This window comes from Geotrypetes seraphini, chromosome 8, assembly GCF_902459505.1.
Source record: "Geotrypetes seraphini chromosome 8, aGeoSer1.1, whole genome shotgun sequence".
Taxonomy (NCBI): Eukaryota; Metazoa; Chordata; class Amphibia; order Gymnophiona; family Dermophiidae; genus Geotrypetes; species Geotrypetes seraphini.
In genome coordinates, this window is record NC_047091.1 from 66,373,166 (window position 1) to 66,393,072 (window position 19,907).

A 19,907-nucleotide genomic window follows, 5' to 3' on the forward strand; every position below is an offset into this window, starting at 1 on the left:
TAGTGCTATGGTCAGAACATATTCCACTGTCTCCATTCAGCATCTCTGTCTGTTAAAAGTAAAGAAATGCGAGCTTTTAGTCAGTGAGCGACCAGCGATCTGAGCCAGGAATCAGCAAGCAAAAACAGACAAGATACATACACACACGCACGGAGATGTGCATGCACTTAGAGAAACATACAGAGAGACACACCCAGAGACAAAGAGGCACACATATGGACACATACAGACATAGACAGGCAGGCTCCAAAGCTCTGTCTCAGATCAAACTTTGAGAAAAAAAACCCAAAACAAAATCATTTCTTTGTGGTATTGGCAAACTTAGAAGCAATATAGTGGTTGCAGGGGGTGGAGAAGGGATGGGTGGGGGAAAGGGCAGTAAAGCTCAATCTCAAAAAGTCCCTTCTGAGAAGCCGTTCCCTCTGAGTCCCTCTTCTCATGATCTGGGCCCAATGTAAGTTCCTTTTCTATCAGCTCAGGACACTGCAGAGCAAACTTGCCTGAGAAAGCCTCAGCTGCATCTATGTCTGTCTCTGCACTACACTGTACTTCAAAGTGAGGGACATTTATAGGGATTTTAACATATCAATTAGGGATGGGCAGCCCTAAAATTTTCATTTTGTTTCATTCTGTTTCCTGTGTTGTTTGCAGCATTGCTTGGTTTTGTTTTGGTTAATCTTCATTTTCATTGTGGGAGCAATGTTGTTAAGAGTATGCCCTCTTTGCAAACTGTGCGCTCTGTTACTGGTAAACAAAACACCACAAAATATGTTTTTTCCCCCCTTTGTCAGTGACATCTCTTGGGTTGCAAATGACAACCTATCCCTAATATCAATAACTGCAGATGCTCCCCTAAAAGTTAGGGGGCAATACTTAACTGGCAGTGGTCTCTGGGTGTGTTTCTTTAAACGTTGGCTGTCTCCAGTTGAAATTAGAGCTGAATATTCAGTGCCAGCTTGTATCTGGGTACCAGTGTTGAATATTTGGGAATTACCCAGGGGCAATATTCAGTGCTTATTAAGTAGGTAGGAGAGGTTCCTACCAGGTTAGTTAGCACTGGCTATGTTCCAACAGGATTTTCAGCGACACATAATCAGACAGTGCCACTAAATATCCAGTCTAACTGCTGTGACACTCTATGGTGCTTAATGACAGTAAACCGCAGTAAACTATCCCATGTCATTCTTTAGTGTCTATCTCAATCTAAGTCCTACCCCAGCATTCTTCAATGCAAGGCTTGAGGGTCAGCGATTGTGTCCGTTTATACTCTGATTCATCCCTCTCTCCTTATAGAATGACACGGGGATGGTGACGGTGACAAATTCTGTCACTGTGTCATTCTCTAGGCCAGGGCTGCCCAAGTCCGGTCCTCGAGATCTACTGGCAGGCCAGGTTTTCAGGATATCCACAATGAATATGCATGAGAGAGATTTGCCTGCATTGCCTTCTTGGTATGCAAATCTCTCTCACGCATGTTCATTGTGGATATCCAGAAAACCTGGCCTGCTAGTAGATCTCGAGGACCGGACTTGGGCAGTTCTGCTCTAGGCTGTTCCATTTAGCGGTTCTAAGGGCTCTTTTTAACAAGCTGTGATAGCGGTTTTAGCTTTCACGCTAGACCTTAATGCCAGCATTGAGCTGGCATTAGTTCTAGCCGCGGAGCGCAGGTTTAGTGCGTGCTAAAATCCTGCGTGCGCTAAAAACGTTTAACGTGTACATATCTGTATACTGTCAGTGAATATCGGGGTTGCCCTAGTAACTCCCAGCTCCACTCTGATTTTGTCCTCAGACTGTCCTGGCACTGCTAGAGAGGGTGCAGAGACGAGCAACGAAGCTAGTGAAAGATATGGAGAACCTGGACTACGAGGAACGACTTAGGAGACTGGGGTTGTTCTCCCTTGAGAAGAGGAGACTGCAAGGAGACCTGATCGAGACTTTCAAAATACTGAAAGGATTCGACAAAATGAAGCAGGGAAAGCAGTTATTTACAATGTCCAATGTGACACGGACAAGAGGACATAGACTGAAGCTGGGGGGGGGGGGGGGGAACAGATCCAGGACGAATATCAGGAAGTTCTGTTTCATGCAGCGAGTGGTGGACACCTGGAATGCTCTGCCAGAGGAATTGCAGAATCCACCATTCTAAGATTTAAGGGTAAACTAGATGCACATCTCCTTAAGAGTGGCATAGAGTGATACGGGTAAGGGTAAATTAGATGAACATCTCCCTTGAGAAGCATACAGTGATATGGGGACTAAAACTATTACAGGGTCCACCTGGCAGGGCCTCCGTGTGTGGGAATCACCGGCCTTGATGGACCCAGGGTCTGATCTGGAGATGGCAATTCTTATGTTCTTATGACCAGATAGTACCATGGCAGTCAAACAGGATATTTAGGGGCCCTGCTGGTTATGTGATGCTGAATATTCTATCAGGCCCTGGCTAGTGCTGCTTAACCTGGTAGGAGCCTCTCCTTTTTTTTTTTTAATTGAAATTTTTTAACGTATCCAAACAAGTATACAGGATATGGGAATTTACACACACACACAAAAATAATAGAAATATTATTTCTTAATACAACTTAAATCAGTCATAGATAATCAGAAATCCCATCAAGCCCACATCATTGAGGAGAAAGAATTGCATTACATAACAAACATAAAATCTGGTAATCAATAAGGGATAACCATACCCTTAATTTTATAGAGGGATTTAACTATTTAAACTCCTATTTTCATTGAAATTATCATAACCAAGAAAGGAAAATTCTACTCCAACTTACAAAAAAGGAGGTTACTAAGAATGTTCAAGAAAATATTCTAATTGAATAGGATCAAAAAATACGTAATCTTTATCATGAAAAGTTACCAAACACTTACACGGAAATTTCAGAAAAAATGTGGCACTGGATTCCACTACCTTAGATTTCAAAGCTAAAAAAGCTTTTCGTCTAAGTTGGGTTAGTAGGAGCCTCTCCTATCTGGTTAACTATAAGGTGAGGCAAAAAAAAGGTAACCCCTAGAGTATTTTTTTTTTTTTTTCAATTTCTCAGCAGCCGTTTGGAATTTCAATGTGAAATTTTACAGCTTTTTCTTTCTATCTACATTTATATGCCCAAGTGGAATGAGATTATCTTTAACACAGCGAAGTTACAAACGTTTGAGCACGACCACCCAGTGATTTTTGAGCATTCAAAACTGTTTGTACTGTACAACTAACATTATTTGAAAACAAGCAAATAAACAAAAAACAAAACAGGGTACCAGTTTACTGTTACAGATGCCGCAATGGAGTAGACTTATGTCTGTGGAGCAATGTTGGTGGCCTATCACAAGCTCCACCCAAAGCCTCAAACAACTGCAGAACACAAGAAAGCATTTGCAGATGCTCTGTGACAGCCTATCCCAGGGACCAATCAACGTGACTGAAGGCCTACATTAAAGCTGGGGGCGGATACTTTGAGCATTCATAGTGACTGAAATTCCGACATGTTAATTGTATCATTTGGATGACGTTAATGTTCTGTGTTGTAGCACATTTTTAATGAAGAGAAATCACTAGGTAGTAATGTTAAAATGTCAGTGCCATGTCAGATAAGTAAAATGTTGTTTAATAGTAATGAGTAAGTACACTTCTCTCTCCATAACCGCAGTTTCCATATCTGCAGATTCGCTTATTCGCGATTTGTCGGCCCCTGACTCCGCCCCCCCTAATTTTCATCACCGAACCCAGCGTTTCACATTGGAAATCGTTGCTCCTGGTAGTTCATGGAGGAAATCGCTGCTCCCGGTGGTTCCTGGAGGAAATCGTTGCTCCCGGCGTTGTACGGAGCAAATCGCAGGTCGGGTTATTCATGGTTTATTATTTTTTTCAGGTCTATTTTACCGAAAAACCGTGAATAACATGCATAAAGTTATTCGCGATTTTTCGGTATTCACAGCTATGTTCTGCCCGCATCCCCCCCGAATATGGAGGGAGAAGTGTATGATGACTAAGAAGCCGATTCTCTAAAATCACCGTATATTTAAACATGGTGCTATGCCATCATTAAGGCCCTCCTTTACAAAGCCACACTAGCATTTTTAGAAATTCTATGAGCATCAGAGTTCTTACCGCCGCTAAAAACACTAGCGCGACTTTGTAAAGGAGGGAGTAAATGCACGGATTTTACCGCCCAAAATAAAGTGGTTGCTGAGAAAACAGCAAAAATCTCTAGGGGGGTTACTTTTTTTTTTTTTTTTTTACCTCACTTTGTAGTGCAGTAAATGAATGGCTTTGGTGCATTTGTCACAGGAGAATGGCTACCATAGCTTTGAAAAAGGGGCCTTTAAGTGACCAGGCATCCAGTCCATGATGACGATGACCTATAGATTCCCTTCTTCCACTTACCCTGGGAAGGATTTAAATTCTCACACTTTTTCTTTTAAAATGACAAAAGTGAATCAAAATTTTGATTGATATTTTTCTAAAGCAGTGGTTCCCAACTCTGTCCTGGAGGACCACCTGCCAGTCAGGTTTTCTGGATAGCCCTATTAAATATGCATGGAGTAGATTTGCATGCCTGTCACCTCCATTATATGCAAATCTCTCTCATGCATATTCATTAGGGCTAGCCCAAAAATCTAACTGGCTGGTGGTCCTCCAGGCAGGGTTGGGAACTGGTCTCAAACTCGTGGCGCATGGGCCGCATGCAGGCCAGGTACTATTTTGAGGCCCTCGTTCTTATAAAGAATGATTCTTTATGGAACACTTGTGCCTTAATGTGTCTGGCAGTCGCTGTAACCTCATGCAAGCGCTTTCTTGCGTCTGTACGCAATTGTGAGGTGGAGTCCAATTGCATGCAGATGTAAGAAAGCGTTTGCGTGAAGTTACAGCAGTGATGTAAGGTAACCATTGGAGGCAGTGCAGCTTGTGTGTACGTCCGGTGCTGGAGGAGGTGAGAGCTGAAGGTGGTTGTGGACGCAACTGCCGGACACTTAAGGCACAAGTTTTCCATAAAGAATCATTCTTTTTAAGACCGAAGGCCTCAAAATAGTTGGTCCAAATTCTTGTCTCTTGCAGTTAGTACATTGATAGTTTTTCACTTTCTGCATGTTGCACTGATTTCAGCTGTGTATAGCTGAAATTATCAGAAAAAAATTAAGGAAAGATTTATAAACTATATTACAACTATATGACAACTTTGCATGAGGTAAAACTCGTTATAGTTACTATAACGAGTTTTACCTCTTGCAAAGTTGTAATTTCTTTAATAAGACATTAACTATTTTTTTTCTGCGGCCCTCCAAGTACCTACAAATCCAAAATGTGGCCCTGCAAAGGGTTTGAGTTTGGGCTTTAGAGGTTAAAGTAGATCTTGGATCCAACTAGAACATTCATATCCCTTCTTTTTCGCTGGTTTGTATTTATGGGGAAGGTATTCTTTTGGGATAGGTGGTCTTGTAGCTTTCAGTTGGGGTTAGGGTAGTCAGATGCTAAATTTGTGTTAGAAATTGCTGTGAGGGAGGGGGGCTGGGAGATGGAGTTGGAGGTGGAGTTATATTTTTGGGCTGTACTTGGGGCTGTGAGTTGAAGGGGAAGATGCAGCCAAGGCTGGAGGGGGCAGAAGATGATGGTCATTGTAGATTTTCTCTTTGATAAATGAGCAATAAACGAATGCAGGTTTTTTTTTTTTAAAAAAGAAGATCTTGTGGTTTTAATTAAGGATATATTTCCTACTTGGGGGGAGGGGAGGGGGTGTGGTTGTCTCAATGGGATCTGAGCAAATTATATACCTAATCCTAGTGTTACCATATTTATGAAGACAAAAAAGAGGACACATGACCCTGCCAACACTCCACCCATAGCTCCGCCCACACTCCACCCATTTCCTTGGTTCCCCTTCCCATCTTCTGTACCCTTTTAGTGCTTCTCTCTCTCTCTCTCTTCATTCCTTTAACCCTCCTCCCCCATGGGTATGGTTACCATTCTTCCAGATTTCCCCGGACATGTCCTCCTTTTTGAGGACATGTCCGGGGGTCTGGATGGCTTTTTAAAACCCGGCACATGAAAAGCTTCCTTTAAATCATGTTGGGCAGAAGGAAATCCACGCATGTGCGGATGCCTCGTGATGATGTCACACGCACGTGTGTGTGCACGTGACATCATTGTGTCGCATCAGCACATGTGCGGATTTCCTCCTGCCAGATGAGAGCAGGCAGCGGGGGGGTGGGGGGGGGGCTGGACTGGGACATAATGGGGTGTGGATGGGTGGAACTGGGCAGGCCTGAGGGCAGGTCTACGAGGTCCAGTAAAATCTGGTACTCCTACCCACGGGTGCTTCTCTTTCTCGGTGACGGGACTGAATCGTGCGAGACAACGGCGCGCCAACAACTGAGCGCAGACAACTGAGTGCAAGGTTGACGGCGCACTGAAGAAAAACACTATTTTAAAGGGCTACAACGGGGTGTGTGGGGGGAACCCCCCACTTTACTTAACAGGCATCGCGCTGGCGTTGTGGGGGGTTTGAGGGGTTGTAACCCCCCACATTATACTTAAAACTGAACTTTTTCCCTACAAAACAGGCAAAAAGTTCAGTTTCAAGTATAATGAGGGGGGTTACAACCCCCCAAACCCCCCACAACGCCAGCGCCATGTCTATTAAGTAAAGTAGGGGGGTTCCCCACCAACACCCCCCGTCGGAACCCTTTAAAATAGTGTTTTTCTTCAGTGCGCCGTCAACCTTGCGCTCAGTTGTCGGTGCGCCGTTGTCTTTAGCGATTTTGTCTATGAACCCTCTTTCTCTCTCTCGTTCCAACCTCCTCGCCTGCTAGGAATAGATTTAGCAGATAAGGGCAGGTTGTTCACCCTCTCCAAGGTAGGGAGAACGAGAGGGCACTCTCTAAAGTTGAAAGGGGATAAATTCTGTACGAATGTAAGGAAGTTCTTCTTCACCCAGAGAGTGGTAGAAAACTGGAACGCTCTCCCGGAGGCTGTCATAGCGGAAAACACCTTCCAGGGATTCAAGACAAAGTTAGACAAGTTCCTGCTGAACCAGAACGTACGCAGGTAAGGCTAGTCTCTTTTAGGGTGCTGGTCTTTGGCCAGAGGGCCGTCACGTGAGTGGACTGCTGGGCAGCAGCGGCAATTCTTATGTTCTTATTTCTGTCTCTCCACTCCCATCCAGCTCTACCCTACTTCATGCTCTTTTGTCCAGCACTTTCCATAATGCTTCCCCAGCTCTCCCTCCCTTCATGCTGTTTCTTCAGCCCCCTCCCCTTCTTCCTCACGACCTCTTTAGCGCCCAGCTCTCCCACCTATTTCTTCCCCAGGCTCGGCCGCTGTAATTTAATCTTTGGGCAGCTGTCAGCAGCAACGAGGAAAGCCTGCTGCCACTGACCTGCCCCGGAAGCCGCCTCTTTCCAGTGACTTCCTATTCCCACACAGGCAGGGCTTGCAGAGAGATGACTTCCGAAGCAGGCCGGCGGCAGCAGGTTTACCTTGTTGCTGCTGCTGGCTGCTCAAAGATTCAATTACTGCAGCTGAGCACGGGGAAGAGGTAGGTGGGAGAGTTGAGTGAGCTGGCTAAAAACTGTCCAGGCACTAAGTCCTCAAAAAAGAGGACTGGTTTGGGTGCCGGTTGTCTGGGAACCCTACCTAATCCCCTTAAAACTAGCCCTGGCTCCTGTCGTGGGATTTGGGCCTGGAGTGATTCTCCTGAGATAAGTATTTGCTATAATGGTCTTGCTACCTATAATACGGTACTCTGTATGGTCCCTGTAAGACCTTCTGTTTCCCTCTCATATTCTCTCCAGCTCTGGGACCTATGACCGCCTGCTCTCCTTGTCTCCATGGGTAATTGCAGTAATCACCTCACCCTTCATTTCAAAAGGCTAAATATTCTTATTTATTAAATCCTGCACCTTTCTCTCAGAAAATTGGGGGTAAAGGGCACTAATAATGAGAGAATCGCAGATAACACTGGACAACAAAGTTTTTTCTTCTTCAACACTTTTGGGTGTATTTTATCCATTTTTGGCTGCTGATCACAAAAATCACATTTAAAATTGCTTAATACATACCCTTTTAACAAAAAAGTACATTTTTACAATTTCGTGTTATACTTTTAGGCTAATGCAATTCGTTCTAAGCCTAATTCTTAATATAGGCCTATTGCTCACGGTATACCTTGCTAGATATAGTGTGGGCATGTCCAGGTGTACATTGAACTGTATACCCATGGCTGAATTATTGACATTTTATCCTCACGACTCCTCCGTTGTGCCATAGTCTGGGCATGCTTGTACACAGGCTTGATCAATGCTGCATACAGGGATTTGGTTGCAGGACTAAAAATGTGGTACATGAACCACTTGTTGACCCAACAAAGATAATTTTGCCTCCTCTTCACATAAAAATTGGACTGATGTACTGGAGGGTGGCCAACGTGATGCCGATTTTTAAAAAGGGTTTCAGATCTGGGAAATTATAGACCAGTGAGTCTGACATCGGTGCCGGGCAATATGGTAAAGAACAAAATGACAGAACATATACATAGAAACATAGAGCATGACGGCAGAAAAGGGCCGACGGCCCAACAAGTCTGCCCACTCAAGAACCCTCCCTCCCTTGAGAATCCATCTATTAAGCATTCCTCTTAAGTGACCCCACCAGTCTGTCCCATTGTCCCTTGAAGTCGAGCGTGTTACTGGCCTCGACTACCTGTCGTGGAAGACCATTCCATCGATCAATTACTCTTTTGGTGAAGAAGTATTTCCTGGTGTCCCGTAAGCATGGGTTATGAAAGAAAGCCAACATGGTTTTAGTCAATGGAAATCTTGACTCACTAATCTACTGCATTTCTTTGAAGGGGTAAATCTAATCTAATCTTCTATTTGGGCATCGCGCATACCTATTCAGGCTCTAGGCGACAATGAACATGTGGATTAAGGTGAACCGCTTGATATTGTATATTTGGATTTTCAAAAGGCATTTGACAAAGTACCTCATGAAAGACTTCTGAGGAAATTAGAAAGTCATGGGATAAGAGGTATTGTCCTTTTATGGATTGAGAACTGGTTGAAAGACAGAAATAGAGAGTGGGTTTAAATGGTCAATATTCTCAATGGAGAAGGGTAAATAGTGGGATTCCCCAGGAGTCTGTGCTGGGACTGCTGCTTTTTAACATATTTATCAATGACCCAGAGATGGGATAATGAGTGAGATAATTAAATTTGCTGATTACACAAAGTTATTTAAAGTTGTTAAATTGCAAGAGGATTGTGAAAATTGCAAGAGGACCTTGTGAGACTGGAAGTCTGGGCGTCAAAATGGCAGATGCCATTTAATGTGAGCAAGTGCAAAGTGATACATGCGGGGAAGAGGAACCCAAAATATAGCTATGTGATGCTGGGTTCTGAGTTAGGAGTCACTGCCCAGGAAAAGGATCTAAGTGTCATTGTTGAGGATACGTTGAAACCCTCAGCTCAATGTGCAGCGGCTGCTAAGAAAGCAAATGAATGTTAGGAATTATCAATTACAAAGACTAGGGGATACTTGATGAAACTGCAGGGAAATACTTTTAAAACCAATAGAAGGAAATATTTTTTCACTCGGAGAATAGTTAAGCTCTGGAACGCGTTGCCAGAGGTTGTGGTAAAAGCAGATAGCGTAGCTGGTTTTAAAGAAAGGTTTGGACAAATTCCTGGAGGAAAAGTCCATAGTCTGTTATTAAGACATAGGGGAAGCCTCTGCTTGCCCTGGATCGGTAGCATAGAATGTTGCTACTCTTTGGGTTTTGATCAGGTACTAGTGACCTGGATTGGCTACCATGAGAACGGGCTACTGGGCTTGATGGATCATTGGTCTGACCCAGTAAGACTATTCTTATGAGGAAAGGAATGGAAAACAAAGATGAAAATGTTATAATGCCCTTGTATTACTCTATGGTACAGCCACACCTCAAATACAGTGTGCAGTTCCAATTGCCATATCTCAAAAAAGAAATAGCGGAATTAGAAAAGGATGACAAAAATGATAAAAGGGATGGGTCGACTTCTCTATGAGGAGAGGCTAAAGCGGCTAGGGCTCTTCAGCTTGAAGAAGGCTCAGGGGTGAGGTTCATAGACAACCCCTAGAAAGACAAAGGCGCGTGCCGACAACTGAGTGCAAGACGGAGGTGCGTGCCGAAGAAAATTACAGTTTTTAGGGACTCTGACGGGGGTTTTTGTTGGGGAGCCCCCCCAGTTTACTTAATAGAGATCGCACCGGCGTTGGGGGGGGTTTTGGGGGGTTGTTACCCTCCACATTTTACTGTAAACTTAACTTTTTCCCTAAAAACAGGGAAAAAGTGAAGTTTTCTGTAAAATGTGGGGGGTTACAACCCCCCAAACCCCCCACAACACCCCCACAATGCGGCGTGATCTCTATTAAGTAAAGTGGGATGGGTGCCCCCCCCCCGTTGGAGCCCTAAAACAGTAATTTTCTGCAGCGCGCACCTCCGCGCTGCGCTCAATTGTCTGCGCGCGCCTTTGTCCCGGCGCGCTTTTGACCTGACACCCAGGGGTGATATGATAGAGGTCTATAAAATAATGAGTGGAGTGGAAAAGGTAAATGTGATTCGCTTGTTCACTCTTTCCAAAAATACTAGGTCTAGGGGATATGTGATGAAGCTTCTAAGCAGTAGATTTAAAACAAAACCAGAGAAAATATTTCTACACACATCGTGTAATTAAATTCTGGAATTCATTGCTGGAGAATGTGGTGAAATCAGTTAGCTTAGTGGGATTTTAAAAAGGTTTGCATAATTTCCTAAAAGAGAAGTCCATAGGCCATTATTGAGATGGCTTGGGGAAATCCACTGCTTAATCCTAGGATAAGTAGCAGAGAATCTGTTTTGCTACTTGGGATCTATCTAGGTACTTGGGACCTGGGTTGGCCACTGTTGGAAACAGGATACTGGGCTTGATGGACCTTCAGTCTGTCCCAGTCTGGCAATTCTTATGTTCTTATGAAAAAAATTTGTAAAAGCGATGACCAAGGTTTTCTATATCTAAGACAGATGTTTCCAAGAATAACTGACATCAAGATTAAGGAAGGCATTTTTGTTGGCCCACAGATCAGACACGTCATCAATGTCGAGCGATTTGAAGATCTGATAGTTGGGCCAGACAAAATTGCCTGGAAAGCATTCAAGGATGTCGTTGAGAATTTTCTTGGCAGTTACAGAGCACCAAACAATATTCAACTGGTTGACAAACTTCTTAAAGCCGGTGGCATATTAAGGGGGGTGCTGTCTGACCTGGGCGTGGTCTTCCTAAGGGCGTGGCACCCCTCTTCCTCTCTGCTCCCCCCGCTCCTCTCCTTGCCGCACGCATGCCTTCCCCTGTACCTTTTTTGATTCTCCAGTGCGAGATTGCTACAAGCATCAGCATCGGCGCTCTCTCTAATGTCACTTCCAAGCCTAGGAAGTGGCGTCAAAGGGCGAGCAGACACCAATGTGGGCATGCTGCTCACACTGCAGAAGTTAAAAAGGTACAAGGAAAGAGAATGGGCCCACATGCGGCAGTGGGGGTGGGGAAGAGGGTGGGGTAGGAGGGTGCCATCGCTCCGGGCACCGCTTACCCTTACTTCGCCACTGCTTAGGGCAGGGATCTCAAAGTCCTTCCTTGAGGGCCGTAATCCAGTCGGGTTTTCAGGATTTCCCCAATGAATATGCATTGAAAGCAGTGCATGCACATAGATCTCATGCATATTCATTGGGAAAATCCTGAAAACCCGACTGGATTGCGGCCCTCAAGGAGGGACTTTGAGACCCCTGGCTTAGAGCATACAAAACCATGAAGTGCAACATGTCACTGAAGATGCACTTTCTACATTGACACTTGGACTTCTTCCCCGCAAATCTTGGTGCAATCGGCGATGAACATGGCGAAAGGTTTCACCAGGACATTGCCACTATGGAAAAAAAAGATATCAGGGCGACTGGAATCCATCAATGCTGGCTGACTATTGTTGGACACTGCAACGAGATGCGCCGGACTATCACAGCGTAGCAGAAACTTTGTGCATTGAAACATGTTATAGGGCTCCTTTTACAAAGCGTTTTTAGCGCACGCACCAGATTAGCACGCACTATAGCACGCGCTACCCGAAAAACTACTGCCTGCTCAAGAGGCGGTAGCGACTAGCGTGCACGGCAATTTAGCGCACGCTATTCCATGCGTTAAGGCTCTAACGCACCTTTGTAAAAGGAGCCCATACGGTCAGTGGGAAATTATATTTGTGCTTATTTTCAAGGGGTCTGTCATAATCACCAGTTTGTTTTAAGGAAGTGAAACGTTGGGAAAAATTTGGTGTCCGGTGTAAGCTTATTTATTTATTGAGATTTCGTTCGCACCCTTTTCACCTGTTTCAAGATGTGCTACATTCAGGTAGAGCAGGTATGTTCCTATCCCCGGAGACCTCACAATCTAAGTTACTCTCTGAGACAATGGAGGACATTGAACTGTATACCCATGGCTGAATTATTGACATTTTATCCTCACGACTCCTCCGTTGTGCCATAGTCTGGGCATGCTTGTACACAGGCTTGATCAATGCTGCATACAGGGATTTGGTTGCAGGACTAAAAATGTGGTACATGAACCACTTGTTGACCCAACAAAGATAATTTTGCCTCCTCTTCACATAAAAATTGGACTGATGTACTGGAGGGTGGCCAACGTGACGCCGATTTTTAAAAAGGGTTTCAGAGGTGATCTGGGAATTATAGACCAGTGAGTCTGACATCGGTGCCGGGCAATATGGTAAAGAACAAAATGACAGAACATATACATAGAAACATAGAGCATGACGGCAGAAAAGGGCCGACGGCCCAACAAGTCTGCCCACTCAAGAACCCTCCCTCTCTTGAGAATCCATCTATTAAGCTTCCCTATCTATTAAGATAAGTGACTTGCCCAAGACCACATGATACTGCAATGGTATTTGAACTGGGCTCCCCTGGTTTGAAGCCTGTTGCTTCTCCATCCTGCATCTGCCCCTTGTGAGAACATAAGAATAGCCAATGGTCCATCTAGCCCAGTATCCCGTCTTCACAGAGGCCAATTCAAATCACAAGTACCTGGCAAAAACCCAAATAGTAGCAGCATTCTTTGCTTCCGATCCAGGGCAAGCAGTGGCTTCCTCCATGTTTGTCTCAACAGCAGTTTAAGGACTTTTCCTCCAGGAACTTGTCCAAACCTTTTTTTTTTTTTTTTTTTTTTTTTTTAATCAGCTACATTAACCACTCTTACCACATCCTCTGTAATGGCAATAGCACTGGAGAAACAGGTGTGCAGCTACTTCTGGGGGTATATGAACGACATGCACAATGCTGATGTTCAGGCAAATAAAGTGATTCTCGCTGAGACTTGGCCATAGAGATGGGGATTTGAACTGAGGCACCATCTTACAATCCAAAAGTAACACAAAATACATCATGACAACAAAATAAAAATTACATAAAATACCTATCAGCAACATTTTAAGTAAAATATAGCAATTGTATTAATAATTCAGCTTTCATAAAATTACAGCAAAGTCCCCACATTATCGTCATCATCAGCACTCTAAAACTAAATTCATAACAGTCCAGTGAATGTTAGAGAAAATAAATGTGCCTTTAAGGGCTCCTTTTACGAAGTTGCGTTAGCGGTTTAACGCGCGGAATAGCGCACGCTAATTTGCCGGCCGCGCTAGCCGCTACCGCCTCTTCTTGAGCAGGCGGTAGTTTTTCGGCTAGCGCGGGGGTTAGCGCACGCTAAAAAGGTGCGTGCGCTAAAGCCGCTAACGCGGCTTCGTAAAAGGAGCCCTAAATGTTTTCGAAACTGTAACGCTGATGCAACCTTATGCAGCGTCACAGGAAGGACGTTCTTGTATATGGAGGGCTTTGGACCTGAGTCCGTTGCACTCAACGCTACAACGGACAACACTGACAATCCCTGAAAGGAGGAAGTCATACTGATTTGTCTGTAGCCGTTTGCAGGACTAGGTGTGTGGGGATGAGGAGAATGTTTCTCTAAAAGTATGGGGGGGGGGGAAATCCTTCATCAATTACAAATGAAGGCTCATAGTTCCAGATTTCTGCACTACTTCTAGCTGAGATGAAACTCCAAAGGAAGTGGGGGGAAAAGTGCCAAAGTAAAATTCCCAAACAGAACTGAGGTGGAGGATTACAACTAACTCACTCTCTTCCATCCCCAAAGGATGTGAGAATCCGTCATAGAGGTTCCATGTTTCAGAATTATGCTAGAAACACACACACATTTACAGTTTGGAACATAGTCACTAAGGGACTGGCAACGAGAGGGTTACTAAGCCTTGGACTGCTTCAAGAAAAATCTTGTCCAGAGGATAGAAAAAAAATGAGACAGGAAAACAAGGAAAGAGGGAGGGTTTGGGGGTGGGGTGGGGAACATAAAGAGAATGGGGGCAGGGAGAGAGCAAGAGGTGTCCTTGTGTGGGTCTGTAATGAGAAACAGATGAGGCTTGTAAGCAAAGCCGGGTCTGCCTGCTGGATGTGTTTGCACAGAGACAGCAGTTGAACGGAGACAGGGAAAGAGACATTCACTGGTACAGGCAGACTGGCACAATCAGTCACAGTCAAACCAGTCAGGGGCGTCCTTAGTTGGATGTTAAAACCAGGTGCCTGCTCTGGACTCCATGATATGGAAATCCCCACATTGTTGGATAGTCGTACTCTCCGGATGATGTGCTGTCTCATGCATCACATCAGCTATCATTCCTTCATATTCAGTGGCATAGTAAGGGGGGGGGGTGTGTGAGGGGGGCAGTTGTTCTCTTTTTTTTAAATTTAATTTCTGTCAGAGCTGAAAATCCAAGTTTGTAAAGATTAGAAGATCCAACCGGTAACAAGGCCCTGATTGCTTTGTGGCTCAAGTTAGAATAACGACTGCATAAAAAATAAAAATAAAACCAGGAGCTCCTTTTATGAAGGTGTGCTAGCGGTTTTATCACACGCACCGGATTAGCGCGTGCTAGCCGAAAATCTACCGCCTGCTCAAAAGGCGGCGGTAGCAGCCCGCACGCAGGGGCAATTTAGCGCACGCTGTTCTGCGCATTAAGCCCCTAGTGCACCTTTGTAAAAGGAGCCCTAAAATTATTTGCTGTTAGTTTTCAAGGACCAATCAGGTCAAAGAATGATGTTTGTCTGGGTGGTTATGTCCTTACGCACATAGACGCTCATAACATTGATAGACTCTTGCATATGAGACGTACATGTCATCTATTTTAGTGTATACCTATGAAGGGAATTTTAAAAAATAAAGCAAAATTCTGGAATCTCTTCGAGGCACATCACTGTGCCATGGCACACAGTTTGAGAGACACTGGGCTAGAGGGAGCTAAAAGGGACCAGAGGAACTCATTCGGAATCACAAAGAGACCACATTGGACATGAGATCATCAAAGCTGAAGGAACCTCTTTTGTTCATTTGTAATTAATTAAGAGGGATTCCAAGATGGCCGCAGCACAGAAGTGCTGAGAGGAACGCATCTGAGCCGCTCCACTCAGAACTTTTTTCTTCCTTCTATCGAAGGCCTCTGTGCCTTACCTTAGCCAATGCCGAAGAGGAGAGCCAGGAGTGCCGCTAACGTCTCGCGGCGCCCCGAAGGGCCGACCTTTGGCAACATAGACGAGTTGTTGCGGCAGATGCAGGGAGCTGAAGCTGCGACGCCGGAGGGTAGCCCGCTGAGAGCTCCTGGGCATGGCGAGACCAGAGTCGCTTCTCCAGGGCCGGATACTACGATCGGCCCCGACGTGAGAGCCCCACCCCCGCAACCCCGAGTTACCAGTTCTCCAGGGGAAGAAGAAACCCCGGAGATGGGGGGAGGAACTTTTTCCCTGAGGCAAGAAGCTTACCACCGGAGAGCTTGGAGACAGAGTCCTTGGTTCAGGGTGTCTCTGCAGAAGAAACTGGGGTAGATTCAGCAACGGGAGGTGAAGACATCCAGCTGGAACAAAGCCAAGAACTTGATTCCTCTGAGGGTGAGCATTTCTATACTCAGCAAAAACTTTTAATTCTGGATAAGCCTGCACAAGTGACTCTGGAATCTTTATGGGACTTAATTACAAATTTCACAAAAAATATTAACCCCAATTTCCAATATGTTGAAGCTAAATTGATTCAACATACTAAGGAGCTTAAGGCTTTAAAAGAGGACCTGACTGTTTCAAAATCATTAGTTCAAAAGCTTGACCAGGGTTTATCATCTATTAAACAAGTGCAACAAATGTGAGTCTTAGGAAGAAGCTAGAATCACTTGAGAATAATGCACGGAACAATAATTTGAGATTAATTAATTTTCCAAGATTAACAATGGTAACTCCTAGGGAAATGCTTAGGAGATACCTGGTTGAAATTCTGCAAGTTCCAGAGGAAAATCTCCCACATTTTTTCCAAGTGTATTATTTGCCTAATAAAGTCAATTACAGAAAAAATGATTGATCAAGCACAATTAAACGTATCTGAAATCTTGGAAACGTCAGATCGAGACATTGCTATACTATCTACAATGATAATAACAGTAGCTCTCTCAATTGATAAAATGTGGTTGTTGAGGCTTTTCTTTAAAAACAAGCAGAAAGAGTTTCTTGGATGTAAAATTCAAATGTTTCCAGATCTTTCAAGAGAAACTCAAAAGCGTCGTAGAGAATTTCTTCTTCTGAGACCAGGGGTCACCTCATTGGGGGGCAACATTTTATTTAAAACATCCTTGCAAGTGTATTATTTGCCACCGCTCAGTTAAATACGTTTTCTTTGAACATAAGAACATAAGAAATGCCTTCTCCGGATCAGACCTAAGTCCATCTAGTTCGGCGATCCGCACACACGGAGGCCCATTTAGGTACTCCTTTATGGAGACCCGGTTTTCCCGTAACCCTCAATATGATTAGCAAGAAGGTATGCATCCAACTTGCGTTTGAAACCCAGAACAGTAGGCTCCATCACAACCTCTTCCGAGAGAGCATTCCAAGTGCCCACCACTCGTTGTACAAAACGAGTGGTGGGCACTTGGAATGCTCTCCCGGAAGAGGTTGTGATGGAGACTACTGTTCTGGGTTTCAAACGCAAGTTGGATGCATACCTTCTTGCTAATCATATTGAGGGTTACGGGAAAACCGGGTCTCCATAAAGGAGTACCTAAATGGGCCTCCGCGTGTGCGGATCGCCGGACTAGATGGACCTAGGTCTGATCCGGAGAAGGCATTTCTTATGTTCTTATGTTCAAAGAAAACGTATTTAACTGAGCGGTGGCAAATGAGTGGTTTTTTTTGGCAATGTCCCGACTGGATTAAGGAAAATCAAGTGCTCAATAGTTAATGAAGCCGCTCCTACCTCAGCACTATCTGTACCTTATCTTGCTATATTGTTGTATTTTCCCCTTTATTTCTTCGCCTTTGTGTAATCTTGGAATCATAGGTTGAGGACATGAGTGAGTTGTACTACGGTGTAATGTGTTTTACACTCTATGAAGTCTCCTCTTTTCAAGGGAGAAGAATGCTGGAAAGGACAATAAGGATTGGATAAGGAGGTGTGCCAGCCCCATGAATAGTCCAAGCCAAACTGATCTCAGATAAACTCAGCAACTAGGCCATAACGCTGAGTTCCTGACCAAAACATGTAAAAATAAATTAGAATAACTTGGACGTTCATACTATACTTGTTTAGTGTTCTCGGATGTTTATACCCACTATAGCATGTGTATTCAACTAATTTATCTAGGCTGTTTATCTCTACTATAGCATGTAAAATTACCTACTGTATCTCTGATGTTCTCTATTTATCATAACTCAGTCTTTGTACCACTCGCTTCCCAAATACTGTACGTCTTGTCCATATTTGTTCTGACTGCTGTGTGTGTACTCCTGTAACCTGTTCTGGGCTCTTTTGGGAGGTCGGGCTAAACAAGTGAATGAATGAATAAATAAATAAATAAATCTTGCAATCAACAATCATAGGACGAGACGGTTTGAATGCATGAGAAAACTCGCCATCTAAGTTCATGAAAAAAATAAGCAGGAAGTGGCCTCAGGAAACGATCTGGTTCATCGTTTTCATCCAGGCAGGATCTGCTGTACTTTGCCAGTCCCAGACATTACAAACCTTCAATGACAAATTTTCCATCGCTTCCTTGAGGAACTTCTTCCAGTGTCCCACCATTCTCACAAGAAGCTCTATCTGCTCCATCTCGAAGCAGTCTTATCACTAAGGAAATTGAAGAGCATTCCATGTCTATCCCATTTCTAACCAGGGTTCCATCCTTTGAGCATTGTTCTTGAAAGCGTACCCGAGTCAATCTGTTAATCCATTAGGTAATACCAGCCTTTAGATGAAATCACTGGTCCTTGCATTCTTTCAGGCTTCAAACACAAATGCAGCAGTATGGTGAAAAAAAGGCTTGATGCAGCCATGCTTCAGCATACGTTGGTCTGCATCAGAGGCATGAAATATATCATTGGTTCCCAGGTGAAATTACAGGCAAGCTAAATTATAAAAATCAATTCATAAGGAGAATAATTCAGTAGCCTTTTGATAATAGGCGGCATAAACATTACATTACATTATTGATTTCTATTCCGCTTGTGCCTTGCGGTTCTAAGCGGATTACAAGTTAGAAGACTGGACATTTCCAGGAGCGTTACAGTACCTAGAATCAAGAATGTATCAAGTTACAATTGTTAGTCTGGACATTTCCAGGAGAAATTGAAAGCAAAGAGTAGATATATAATAGGTTATTGTGATGAATAGAAATAATACAGTCGGGATACAGAAGTGAGTTGTACAATGTTGAGGTGTTGCTGTGGTGGTGGTGGTGGTGGTGTTCATGAGAGTATTTTCTAGTGCTATAGTGAGGTTAAGATGATGGGAAGTGTTTTTTGAAGAGATGAGTTTTGATTTCTTTTCGGAATACTTTAATGTCTGTTGATTTGATCAGTAGATTGGAGATGGTAGTGTCAATCTTCGTTGCCTGTGTCGCCAAAAGGTTGTCGTATAGTTTCTTGCGTCGTGTACCATTGAGAGGGGGGTAAATGAATAGGCTCTGAGTTCTCCTTAATCTGTGTGAGAGGTTACGGTATAGTCGGTTGTTTAGGTAGCTGGGTGCTGTTCCATGTGTTACTTTGTATAGTAGACAGTAGAATTTGAAGTGGGATCTTGCTTTTATTGGTATGCATTGGTGATGTGGTCATATTTGCCGAGTTTAAACACACAGTGCTTCATAATCCAATTTACCTGTAATTTCACCTGGGAACGAATGGTATATCTCATGCCTCTGCCCATGCCATATTTTATCATACAATGTTCTATCACACTATATCATACTGTTCACCATCCTTGTCTTACTATATTATACTATACATGATATTTACCATACTATGTCTGCCATGCAACAGTCTCTCGTGCCATGTTTGCCGTTCCATGTCTTCCATGCTATGTTTCGTCATGCCCGCTTGCCTACCATTTTTGCCAAGTCGTGTCATACTATATTAACCAGGCTGTGTAATACTATGTTTGCTGACCTATACTTACCATACCATGTTTTATCATATTATGTTTTACCATGCTTTATTAACTATGTTTTGCCATCTTTGTCAATGCTTGCCAGGCTATCTTTTACCATACTACGTCTGAAAATGCAGCACAGAGGTTAGAACTGCAGTATCCTGAGGTTGCAGGTGCAAATCCACTCTGCTCCTTGTGATTCTGGCAAGCCACCTAATCCCTCATTGTCCCAGATATTAGACAGATTGTGAGCCCACCGGGGCAGCCAGGGAAAAATGATTGAGTATCTGAATAAAACCATGTAAACCGTTCTGAGCTCTCCTGGGAGAACGGTATAGAAAATTGAACGAGTAGCCAGTAGA